Source organism: Panulirus ornatus, chromosome 9 (genome assembly GCF_036320965.1).
Source record: "Panulirus ornatus isolate Po-2019 chromosome 9, ASM3632096v1, whole genome shotgun sequence".
Taxonomy (NCBI): domain Eukaryota; kingdom Metazoa; phylum Arthropoda; class Malacostraca; order Decapoda; family Palinuridae; genus Panulirus; species Panulirus ornatus.
The window spans coordinates 41,113,234-41,118,210 of record NC_092232.1 but is presented as its reverse complement, the minus strand read 5'-3'; the positions used below and the strand labels follow the sequence as shown (position 1 = coordinate 41,118,210).

The window sequence follows — 4,977 nt, the reverse complement described above, 5'->3', positions numbered from 1 at the left end:
AAAAATGTCCAAATGAGAGTGAAAAAAACAATACCCGTAGTTAAGAGAGACAAGTGGACATGCTTTCAGAATCAGAATAAAAATTTGTAGGTTTGATTCCTATGGACTTAGGTGTCAAGTAGGTATAAAAAGCTGTAGTCTGCCTGATGAGGTTTAGAATGATCCTCTGGAATGTTCTTAACATCACATAATGTGTGCATCCTGTACCCATTTCCATGTGCATAGTGAACATCTGGAGTGGTCATAAGGTAACTTGAATGTGTGACTCCTGTGTTTACATTTCTAGGGTTTTCCTTAACCTCCAGTGTTGTCTTATGATGTAGTGTGAGGCTCTACCTTTGTTGAGGTTTCCAGTGAACTTCATGGAAGCTAATAAGGATGAATTACATATAACACAGATGCCTTTCAGAGGTTTAGATATCTATTATTCTATTTCTTGAGATTACACACAATCTGTGATTAACTCCCGTGCCTGTATGAATCTGAAGTTTCTTGTAAGTTCTGGAGTTGTCTTACATAAAGTGTCGCCCCCGGGAGGGCTCGAACCACCAACCTTTCGGTTAACAGCCGAACGCGCTAACCTATTGTGCCACGGAGGCTTAGATATAACTCATCTTAAGGCAGCCTTGATGACGAGTGCTTGTGGAACTGACTGTTTTAGATAACATATAGGAGTCACGTGTAGCAGGAGAGGATATAGTGATTGTGTTCAGAACCGAATTCAGACAAGGGCATATGTAGCTCTTGAGTATTACTCCTGTGGAAATACACACAAAATATTGGAATTTCAACTGAAAAATCAGGATGATTATCATTACATTATTCCTGTGTGGAAGTCATGTATTGAGGCAGGCCATCTCTTATCTTCCTATCCATAGTTCATGCTAATGTTTCCAGGTTACCTTCGCACAAGAGGTTAGCGCGTTAGGCTGTTCACCAAAGGGTTAGTGAATCGAGCTCATGTAGGAAAGACCCTTGATTATAAGAACATCTGCCAAGAAGCTCTACATCCACACATGGAAATCACTCCATAAACCGTGCCTATTCATTCTCAGCGGCTTCCTTGAGGTACAATGGAAACGCCAGCAGGTACAAGAGGAACAAGCACGAACACTTTCCCTCAAGATTGCTTGAAACTTCAAAATGAATGTTCTGTTATGATCACATCAGAAGAACACATCTGTAGTTTACCAGACCGTTTAGAAGCAGAGACAAGCGTCATACAACTATATCAACTTTTGGTTACGCTATAGGTTTACTACATACGTGTAAAGAAGTAATTGATACATGGTACAAGAGTATGGTAAGTCCATTCCAGAGATTCATTCTAAACCTCATCATCCAGACTACAGCGTCTTATACCTACCTAACAGAAGTCAGTCTATAGGAATACAACTTATAAATTCTAAATGCCATTTTAAATACCAAGCTAATTTTCTCGCCAAACTTATGCTATTCTTTCTACCTTTTATCGACATCACTTCGGTTTCTACTCCTGGGAGCTGTCTATTTTCGTATCTCCTCCACTTGTATGCCACGCAGTATTCAACAAGCCACCACATTACATTATTACAATGTGCCTATTGCTTAAGAAGAAAGTCGGCCATTGATATGTCCTCATCTTTCCCTCCATCGTTAAGTCACACATACACAAGGGTTCTGGTCTAGTTTCGTCCCGACACACCAGACTTCGTGTTAATAGGAACTTAACGTTGGGTTGATTTCTTCACCTTAATGATGCGGAGACATATACTTCAGTAATGACTCTGAGACACATGCTTTAGCTATAACTCTGAAACATCTACTTTAGTCGTCAAAGTATAACATATGCTTCAGATATACATCAGTAATAAAGCCGAGTAATACACTTCAGTAACAACACTAAAACGTCTCTCTGAAAAATAACAGACATCTGTTCAGTAATGAAACTGAAACATATGGTTCAGTAATGAGACCTGAAGAAAGCTGCTTCAGTTTTGATCCACAGAAATGAGCTTCAAAAGTGACACTGCATTTGCTTCAGTAATGGCACTGAAACATAATTTCGTAATGATACTGAAACTTTTCTTTCCTTAATGAAGATGAGACATTTGAGAACGAAATGGCAGTGAATAATCTGCCTCGGCTATGACATGTGCTTTGATGATGACATTGAAACATATGTTTCAGTAATAATACTATGACATCTGCATCAGAGATTGCAATGAAACTTTTGTTTCATTAAAGTTAATACAGTTTCCGTAGTGTAGCGGTTATCACGTGTGCTTAACACGCACAAGGTCCCCGGTTCGATCCCGGGCGGAAACAGAAAACTTTTAAGGGTTTCATCACATTTCCTTGTATGGGAAGTTGGTGATGGAAAGAGTTGTTTCATTAATTGACATTACTACCATTGAATCAGTTAATTGAATCTATTTTAGATAAGAGAACAACATTATGAGTTGTATACTACCAGTTCACTTTCTTATCAGTAAAGATAAACAGTCACTAGAGTTGGGCCAACACTTCTCCAGTCAGTACTTGTATTACCATTGGTTATACCATTGGTCCATATAACCAGGTACTGCATCAGAGTGGCGCAGTGGAAGCGTGCTGGGCCCATAACCAAGAGGTTGGTAGATCGAAACCACGCTTTGCTACTAGTGTTTTCTGACCACAGGAAGGAACCGGGAATGGTTAATAAGTCGTGTTTTCGATCGACGGACCTCTGGCTTATGAGCCCAGCACACTTCCACTGCGCCATTCTGCTGCATTACCTGGTTATATGAAACAGGGGTATAACCCAAGGTAATACAATCATTGACTGGAGAAGTGTTAACAAAATTAAGAAATGTTCCCATTATAATTACATAATGATATTGGAAAATATGAGGAATTAGGGAAATACTGACAAAAGTAGAATGGCTGCATATAAAATCTTCATATGTACATGACACACGTTCCAGCCAGTCACGTGTAATACTGGTATTGGTACGCCAAGTGACCCAACGTGAACATGAAGCCTGACGCTCGTCTCTCAGTACCCATGGATTCAGTGGCGTGCTGGAGAAGGTTGTGATCTTATTTATTAGAAACAAAAGATTTTGCCTGCATCTTACCCATTATAGATATGAAGATGACGTATTGATCTGGAGCACTGCTTGTTCAGATGATGTGTGCGTGTATGGCCTTGAAGGGGAAGATGTCATTGTCACTAATATGTATAACTATGCATATTTCCCATAAACCTCGCTTGTTTTCCCGTTTTTGTAATTGTCGCCTGCTCACATGTGTTCTTTGTGTTGCGTGAACGTTGTGTGAACAATACGGTCCCGTGTACATAGCATATTATATATCTTTCCTTTGGGTCGCTCGGCTGGGAAGTGATTGTATTTAGGGTCGCGACGAAATATGTTTGGGAATGACTGCTATAAACTAAGGTCTATCAGGGAGGTATGAGGAGCACTGTTACCCTCTTTATGTTGAGGTTTAGAATGAACATCTGCATTGCTTTTGTCATCAGGTAGTGGTCATTATTCAGCTTGCAAAAATGACTCTGGTATGTACCTTTTAAAGGATGTAGTGAACCTTCGTTGTCGTATGATGTGGACATAAGGCTCCAGCTTCGTGTTCCGGATTCCAGGTGACTTCAGAGAAGACTGTGAGGGTAAAATATGTGTGAATCAGATAACTGTTGAACGTTTATAGTCAAACTCTGGAGAGAACTTAAAGATTCCATTTTTCCGTTGACCTGCGTACTTGCTAGATGAAGTTTATTGTCAAGTTGTAGATTAGTCTTAACATAAAAAGTCGCTCGAATGTGTGTTTGAACCACCAACTTTTCAGTTAAAAAGCCGAACGCACTAACCAATTTTACCATGTAGACCAGGCAATACATCAGCTTTAAGTGGACTTTGTGACAGATCCTTAAGGTGTTGATAGTGTTAGATAACATATAGGATTGATGTGCAAGAAGAGAGAATGCATCACTTGTGTTCTCAGCCACTTTGTAACAATGACATAAGTGGTCCTTGAAGGTTTCACCTTGCGGAAAGAGTCACAAAATATTGGGATTCCAACTAGACAACCGCGATGATTATCATTACATTAAACATATGTGGCATTTATGTAATAATGCTGACACCAATTACTTCTATATCCACAGTTCCAGCTACAGGTCTAACTGAAGCTGGAGTATTTCCAGGTTTCAATAACGCAATAGATTACACATTCCGTTGTTAACCTAAGTATTGGTAATTTGAGCTCACCGACTGAGGACCCTTGATTGACAGAACATTTACCAGGAACTTCAACATCCAGACACTATGAGCCACACCGCTCAGTACTCGGTAAAACTATGTGTATTGTTAATGTCTTGTTTAGATGTCGACATGTCTTTTCTTGGGAAAAGTTGTTCCGTTTATACAAGGGATTGATCATTCTATGTATGCGGTACTGCTCTCACATCTAGGGTGGTTTTATCCCTGCACATTTACTTAGTCCTGAATCGAAAGTACTCAGCACAGGTTTTTCCCTGTCAAGAGCTGGAGCTCTTTGATAAGTTTTATGATCATTGTAGAGATCAACAGGAGTCTCCACCAGTAGACACAAGAGTCAGGCAAAACGTTCTGCCTTTGTCTCAGGCACTGGGGCAAATGACTGACTGTTCCTTCATTCCACTTCACTCTGACCCTGTTGACTGTAATGATATCACCCTGGATAGATCAGGTCTATAAATTAGTCCCTTCCTGTAATAAGAATAATCATTCATAGCAGAGCAGGGTTTCGGTCCATTGATCTCTAGGTTTTGGGCCCAGCACACTTCCACTGCCACACTGATGTCATTTTACTTAAGTAAAATGATTTCATATGATTAACGATATACTACTCTAAACAGTAAGTCTTTTTTGTCCGAACGAAATCCAACTGGAACCCTTGTGTATGTGTGGCTTAGCGGTAGAGGGAGAGAAGTGAACATTACGATGGCAGACTCTTTTC

At 40.0% G+C, this 4,977-nt stretch overlaps 2 non-coding genes across 2 annotated transcripts; one reads left to right on the top strand and one right to left on the bottom strand.

Annotated features, from left to right (window-relative positions):
* Positions 1 to 525: 525 nt before the first annotated feature.
* Positions 526 to 599, bottom strand: TRNAN-GUU (transfer RNA asparagine (anticodon GUU)). Its single transcript has one exon. It is a non-coding gene; the product is annotated as a tRNA-Asn (tRNA).
* Positions 600 to 2,234: 1,635 nt separating this feature from the next.
* Positions 2,235 to 2,307, top strand: TRNAV-AAC (transfer RNA valine (anticodon AAC)). The gene has a single exon. It is a non-coding gene; the product is annotated as a tRNA-Val (tRNA).
* Positions 2,308 to 4,977: the final 2,670 nt, after the last annotated feature.